At 32.4% G+C, this 8337-nt stretch overlaps 1 pseudogene; it reads left to right on the top strand.

Annotated features, from left to right (window-relative positions):
* The first annotated feature begins 1684 nt into the window (after positions 1–1684).
* LOC111375071 lies at positions 1685–6151 on the top strand (annotated as a pseudogene).
* Positions 6152–8337: the final 2186 nt, after the last annotated feature.

Raw genomic sequence — 8337 nt, 5'->3', positions numbered from 1 at the left:
AGTTATGCCTTAAAGCAAGCTGGTGCACAGCTTCTTGCAATTCTTTCTTTGATTCGAACAGTTGCTCGACATATACGTCTTCATCATCGAGAGTCAAAAGTGAACAATTAGAGGACCGTGGACTCGGTCCGGCCTGTGAGCTCCCACCGACTTATGTCTCGCACGGGATAAAGCAATCAAATCATCGTTTGTAAATGTGTTTTCATTCTCGTTGTCTTCAACTGCCGATAGAATTCTGTGCGTAACAGTGTGATCATGGTGAGTAGCATTGGTCTCGGGAATAACCACGTCATCTTCATGAACAATCTGAATTGTATCCCAAACATCATTTACATTACGATTCTCTTCACCGAAAACTTCACGTTCACCTTCGGGGACATTCTTCCTCAATAAAGTTATGCAAATAGGAGTCGACTTTCGGTATTGGTTCAATTTAATTAGATGCTTCATCTCTACTTTAAAAGTAACTTTCATAGGTGGAATCGGAATGGTTGAATGCTTATGAAACAAAAATCTCAATTCCATATCGTACTAAGAGGGATCGACGTTAAGTATGTTTTGTATATCATGGTACATTTCTGTAAAAGATGTACTCCGTATTATAAAAATTGTTTTAACCACATATCCTTCACTCGTCCATTTTCATTCCCACTGAGCATTTTCATTTTTTTGAAATTCACCGAAATAACAAATTGGGATATGCTGATGCTATATCTGCCACAAATTAAAAATATTAGATGATAGATTAAACATAAGGAATTAATACATAATTTTTTAAATTATTCATTTCATATTTAATTTAATTTTATACTTATAATAATTCATTGATTATTTTAATTATTTCAAAAATATTTATTTCAATTAGTATTAAATATTCATTAATAATTACAATAAACAATATACATTAAATATGAACAAATGAATTATAAAATCTTAAACATTAAAAAAATAATTAAATAACAAAAAAAATGTTGGAGGCCTGTATGTTCGGGGTGGATGGTTCTGAGCCGGCTAAAATTTTTTCCCCAACGACATACTATGAATTTTTCCTGAAATAATATGTATACAGATGAATTTTTTCTTTGTTTTTGCTAAAAAAATAATATATCTGTGTTTAATACTGTAATAATTCATCTGTATTTATCGAAATCAAATTTAAATATTCAAACGATATACTACTTTAACTAAAACGAAATTAAAAATACGTATTTACACTTACAAATTTCGAGCGCCGACTGTAAGTAATGTTTTTTTGTTGAACCTTTAATATTTTTGTGAGATTTCAGTGTTCTAACAGATGAAAGAGGAAATTTCTTTTTAACTGTATTGAAAAAACTGATAAGTAAAATTGATTTTGAAATTTATGTGGGGAAGTGATTGAAATAATTTAAAATCTTAAGGGTATTATTGTCTTTGAAAAAATTAACGTATTTTTATAATTGTGGAACATAATAAGGGTACAATTATTTTTTTAACACAAGACCAATGTGATGAATGTAAAAAATAATAATAATAATAATAAATAAATAAATAAATAAAAATAATAATAAATAAAATTGGTCAAAGTAAAAAAATTGTCCATTGACTCAGCCCATTTGGAAAGTACCCCAGTGAAAACCCCCTTATTTTCCATGAGTCCGCTTCTTCAGATACGTCTCCTTTCCCACGCTGCTTTAAAGAAATCCGACAAGGAAAAAAGATAAAAGATCGTTCTATGAAAAAGTGAAAGCAGAGTGACAAAGGCAGAAATGCAGGAAGAGATTTGTAAAAGACGAAAAGAATCCAAATCAGCATTGACTCTTTCCGTGCAACAAATCCTACTCTTTTTTGTTGCTCTCTCTCTATATAAACAGGTTTATACATGTATATGAGTATATTGTTTTGAAAAACATATTGGGTCGGCATCTTAGATTAAAAGTTCATCTGGGTTTTCTTTCTTTTAACTTGTAAGTGCATTTCCTGTTTCCACCGAGTCAATTAAACCCTTTTTTAGTTTCCCTACTCTGATTCTCTGTTTTGTCATTATGAAGTTCTTTTTCTTTCATATTTTGGCGGGTTTGTTGTATTAAATTCCATTTATTGCGTTTCTCTAGTCGTGCTACATGAATTTATTGCTCACAGATTGGGCCACTGAGAAATGTTATATGATTTTATAGTGAGATGTGTTCAAATTCATGGTCATACTTGCTTTCTTAACGAGTAATTTTGTGTCCAAATCTTGTACTTGATTGATATATCAAAAGGGTCATCGAGTTTCATATTTCCTCTTGAGATACAAAAAATAAAAATTACAGTGTTCTGGTCTTTTATTCGCTGTTTGGATGTCAAAAATGGGTCTCCTTACTCACAAGTCACTCTCCTTTTTGTTTTTGATGACATCAGTAGTGTTCATATTATCTTGGTTCTTCGTGTTAAGATGGACTGGTCTGCATCACTCTGTCGATTTTACCACATTACCAAATTCGAAGCTTTTTGCATTGGCTTACAATGAGAATTCTGATGAATCCTCAGTAATGAGCGCTTCAAAGGATAAAGAAGAAGAAGCAACTTGGAATAAGCATTCCAAGAATTGTAACCCCAAGAAAATTCTGAAGGTTTTTATGTATGACTTGCCCTCAGAATTTCATTTTGAGTTATTGGGTTGGAAAGCCGAGGGAAAGAATATTTGGCCAGATATTCGTCCAAAGGTGCCTGAATACCCTGGTGGATTAAATCTGCAGCAGAGTATAGAATATTGGTTAACATTGGATCTTTTGAACTCTGAATTTGCTGAAAATTTGAGTGGTCGTAGTGCTATAAGAGTGCGTAACTCAAGTGAAGCTGATGTGCTTTTTGTTCCTTTCTTTTCATCCATATGCTATAACAGGTTCTCGAAGCTTAAGCCTAACCAGAAGAAGAGTTACTAATTATTTGTTACAGGAGAAATTGGTTAAGTTTTTGATTGCTCAGGAAGAGTGGAAGAAGTCTGGTGGAAGAGATCGTATAATAGTTGCACACCATCCAAATAGCCTTTTAGATGCAAGGATGAAGCTGTGGCCTGCAATAAATATTCTTTCAGATTTTGGAAGGTATCCCCCGACCATAGCTAATGTTGAGAAAGACGTGATTGCACCATACAGGCATGTTAGCACAAGTTTCATTGATGACTCATTTGATTTTGATAGTCGTCCAACTTTGCTCTATTTCCAGGGAGCTTTATATCTAGAAGATGTAAGTTCACTTTTATCCCTTGCACATAGATGCTCCATCATCAATCTTCACAATGCACATTTTGTTCTAATTTGTTTTTATATCTTAAATTATGTCATGTAGGTTTCCTATTTTGATGTTAAATTTTCTTCGTAATTTTATTACGATATAGTTGGCCGTGAGAATTAACATTTCGTTTTCTGATATTTTATCCTTCAATCTTCATAATGCACATTTTGTTCTGGTTAGAACTTAGCTCTGGCTTAACCTGCTAACTTAAGCGATTCAAGATAACAAAATTTATCCTAAATTTCACTTCCTTTGATCCTTTGATGATTTACAAGCGGCTAAAAGTGCTACTGTTTATCATAAGCATGATTTTCTACCAAGGATTTTCTCTCTCAAATAGATTTAATTGATCTAGCATTGGCATTTTTATTGTTTGTTCAGTTAATAGCCGTATGTAATTTGAATAACCAACAATTGAGTGTAAATATGGATTTTATTAGAAGAAAATTAGGATAACTGCCTCCTAGTTATGGTGGTACAATTCATCTTCTAGCTAGGAAAAAACTGAAGAGGAACATACAAATATCTATTAAAAGATTCTTCCAACTTAGATTGATCATATAAAATGGGAAACCCTTAAAATTCTTTATCTGTGAATGCCCAAAGAGAAGCTAAAATCCTTCCGTATTCCATACAGATAAACAATCCAATTCTTTTCCTTCAAAATATCTGTTATAACCATCGACTATTCAAGTAAACTAATCAATGCAGAAGAAGTTGTTTGCTTTCTGAAATAATAGTTCCTGGTCACTGCAAAAGGAGTACATGAAATGAAAGGAGATTTTGTCTTCTTTCATCCTTTTTTTCCTTTCTTTTTTCTTTTGTTCTTTTTATTTTTTATTTTTGAGAGATCTGTTGTTTCACTGGTTGTATCTCTCTCCCATCAAAGGCAAAGAAGCTCTACCATCTATTTCCTATTCCAATACAGTGAATAATTTTCCCAAAAGAGAAAAGGAGTTCTGCTTTGAGGCCAAAAGACACCAATATTATGAATTGCCCATTTAGACATTTCATGTCTACAGGGAGATCACTGGACCAACGCATGGCTCCAAAGATGAATCTAAAATGAGCTACTAAAACAAGATAAAAGAATGGCTTTCGTACACTCTTTTATAAAATGGAAGGGAAGGTTCATGGAATCCTTATATATGCTCTTTTAGTATCCCAGGCTTTCCTACATCTCAGATCATGCTCTACTTCTCAAATTTGCAAGTTGTCCAAAATTATTGTGGTACTATTTTTTTCGCTTACACGTTCTTAAGATTAATTTCACTGTTTCCTATTATTTGCTTGTTCTGGGCTCTGTAAGTTTTTATCTGGTTTAGGATTATATGTAACAATTTAGATGTCCCAATTAGGAAGGGAGCCTCATATGGGCTGTACTCCAGGGCTGTTCGTGGCCCAATTTTTTTCATTTTGTCTTGATATAAATTGAGTAAAAAAATTTAGCCCACAGTAAATCTTGCTAGCTGTCGAACATGGAGTTTACAGCATTATAAAGGTCTTTGGTTAGTAAAATATAAGCTTTATTGTGTTATGATGTACAAAATCTAATTGTTCTTTGCTAGTTTATTATTCATTCAACCTCAAATTTTAATTAAAACCAGCTAAAAAACTGTCTTTTTTCCCTTTCTTTCTTTATTAATTATCAAATTTCCACTAATATAATAGAAATCAAATATACTATAAGTTGACAATTTTGTCTACACTTTTCTCCATCGAAATTCTAGGCCACCCCAAACGCTACATCTCGATCGTCCCTGATCCCAGTGTAATGATATATTGATTGTGGATTGCTTCCTCCATGTAAGTAATATAAAGTATTCAGGATAATTTATAATGCATTTATATGTGAAATAGCTCTTTATCCATGTCATTACTAATCTTCAGTAAAATAGTGTTTATCATATACTCCAGAGCAATGAATGCACTTCATTGATGGCTAAATTTTGAATAATGCTATCTACCACCATTGGTACTAGAGCACAAGTCTAAGTGGCCACACTTGATTGAATCATGTGATCTTACATTTAGGTAAATCTACAATTTATTGTCATGTAGTTGCCGCCGAGACCCATGCTATCCGGCTAAATGTAGACAATCTGGTTTCAAATGTCCGTCTTCAATTTATTCCGATTTGGCTAGATTTGCTATTAAAAAAAAAAAAAAAATCAGTTGCTTTTGATACTTACATGTCTAATGCTTCTGGATTCTTCTTTTACAGGGTGGAAAAATAGAGTTATTCTACATGTTAAAAGACGAAAAAGACATGCATTTCTCATTTGGAAATGTCCAAAAAGACGGTATCAAGCAAGCCACAAAGGGCGTGCACTCGTCCAAATTCTGCCTTAACATAGCAGGTGATACTCCATCGTCAAATCGTCTATTTGATGCCATTGCCAGCCACTGCGTCCCTGTCATGATTAGCGACGACATTGAGCTTCCCTACGAAGATGTTCTCGACTATTCTGAATTCTGCATATTCATCCGTACATCAGATGCTCTCAAAAAGAATTTACTCATAAACCTTATTAGGAGCATTGGGAAAGAGGAATGGACAAGGAAATGGAAAAGGCTGAAAGAGGTAGAAAACTTTTATGAATTTAGGTATCCGTCAAAGGACAATGATGCTATTCAGATGATATGACAAGCTGTTGCTAGAAAGGTTCCGGCTATGAAAAGGAAGCTTCATAAGGCTAGGCGATTTTCTCATACTATTGTCTCTGGACAAGGAGAGGTTATGTCAGTCAATATCCCGGGAAACTTTTGGTGACCATTGTTGATTTTGGCTTGAAATTGTTCGACATATCAAGGTTTGTCTTGAAGATGGTGGATGCCGTTTGTGGACGTGCAAGTGTTCGGTAGAGGATGATTATGAGCAAAAAACATGGAGAAGTGAAATTGGAATTGTGTGTGGGGGCGTGGGGGGTGAGGGGGAGGGGGTNAAAAATCGAACCGATGGTGCAATGAGACGGATATGATATTTGATTTTAATGAACCGGTTCGGGACGGTACGGGTATGTTATTTTAACTGTCGCCCCGAACCTAACCGATTACCCGTTAAATTTATTTTTTTTCATCTAAATAGTAATCCAATGCAAAACATATATTTAAAAAAATATATCTAATTTTGCAAACTCCACAGAGGCATTTTTTCTTCCTTTTTGCAGTTGATAGTTATCAACTCACTCGCTCTTGTAGCGAACTCAATCAACAATTTCAGTTTCAAAAAACTTATTCTCTTACGATAAATTTGATCATTTGATTAGTTTTAGGCATCTGAATTGACTTGAAATTAAGTATACATAATCTTTGTCTTTTTTGACTTTGTTATTAGTAATCTAGACATCACCTTTGGTACCGTAAATCACTGCCTTCTTACAGATATAGGCTCTATCGGCCCTTTGTACAATTTTGATCTGGTAAATGATCAACAACGCAAATTGTTTGAAGTGCTCAAATATAATTCACTTGACTATCTGTTGATAACCATCATGTGTGACTTTTTTTCATAATTTTTTTTTTAATTTGACAATTGGACCTATGAAAAATAATTTATTTTTATGGTTATTAACTGTCCCGAACCGAGTCGAACTGAGATACGAACCGAAATCGACTTACGTGGTTATGGTGCGATTGTGATATGGCAAAAAGAATTGGTGGTTCAGTGTAGTTTTGTCAAAACCGATCCCGAACCGAACCATTGCCAACTCTAATCAATTACATTGCAATAAATCATGACAAATGGATCGTGTTCATAAAAATATGCACGTATTTTTATTGAGTGTTTTCAAAATACTCACTCTTACTCTACTTTTCATATTAGAACGGGTTGTATGGTTGACTAGAAGATTGACTGAGTAATACTTATGAGGTTACCAAGTAAAAGTTTTAGAAAGGATTATTGCCAATTTCTATTTCAAAAATAATTTTATGTTTAATTCCGTGCATGTTATTTTAGTAGTTTCGACATTTAAGTTATTTAACATGTTAAATTGGCAATTTAATTCATAGTATTTTAAGTTAGATAAAATTCAAAATTTTATTTTGAATTGTTGAATTCACGTTATTGGTTATCGATCAAATACCAAAATTTATATATTAGTGTTAAATTCCGTTCAAACTATAAAAGAAAGATTTTGGTAACACTTTGAATCTTTTAAAAAAATAATAATAAATAAAATAAAATAAAATAAAATAAAACAAGGGGTAGTGGATTTGGGGCGTTACAGGTATCATGATGGCACTTTCCTTTTCATGGGTACCCCTAATGCACTTACCTAAACTCAATATTCTCACGTCTAGGTGTGAGGTGTGGACATAATGCTTTGACTTGACAGTAAACTCGAGTAAGCGGCCAATTGCTAAGTTGATCGCTTAATTAGCACCTAGGCTCTTTATTAATTTTTTATTTTTTCCTCTTTTTGTCAAAACTTTATATTTGATTTTAGTTTATTAACTTTATTTTATTTTTTTTCTTTTTCCTTTTTTTAAAATGCGTTTATTTGACTTAATTTCAAGTTTTTAAATTGACTTTATCCGTAAAAAATTCCAAAATGACTATATCAAACAAAGATTTTGATCTAACTATGGTGCTATTTACTATCTATATTATGTATTTGTTATTTTGAGACTTTTCATTCTTGATGGAAAATTTGAAAAAATATATGAAGTTCCTATAAAACTGTTAAGTATGACTTGTCTGGTTGAAAGTTTAAACTTAAAAATAGTCTAGCGTTTGCATTTCAAAAACTTGAAAATTTTATAATGACTAATTGTAGAAATTATTAAGTAAATATAGTATTTTATAATTTTAGATGTTTGGTATATATTATTTTATTATTAAATAATTTTTAGAATGATTAAAATTTTAAAATAATATTAAAAATAAGTAAACGCTTTTTTACTCCTAAACCTCGCATAATTCGTAAAGCTTGAAGATTTGCTGGCCTTCATACCTAGTCATACTTTACACTTTTAGAATACTGCCTAAACCTACTCCTTCCCACTTTTACGATAAAATACAAAAATTACATACACCGCATATAAAAGACACAAAGAAAAAGAAAGAAGTAATCC

Source organism: Olea europaea, unplaced genomic scaffold, assembly GCF_002742605.1.
Source record: "Olea europaea var. sylvestris unplaced genomic scaffold, O_europaea_v1 scaffold1333, whole genome shotgun sequence".
In the NCBI taxonomy this organism is placed as follows: Eukaryota; Viridiplantae; Streptophyta; class Magnoliopsida; order Lamiales; family Oleaceae; genus Olea; species Olea europaea.
This window is presented reverse-complemented; position numbering and strand designations above follow the sequence as displayed.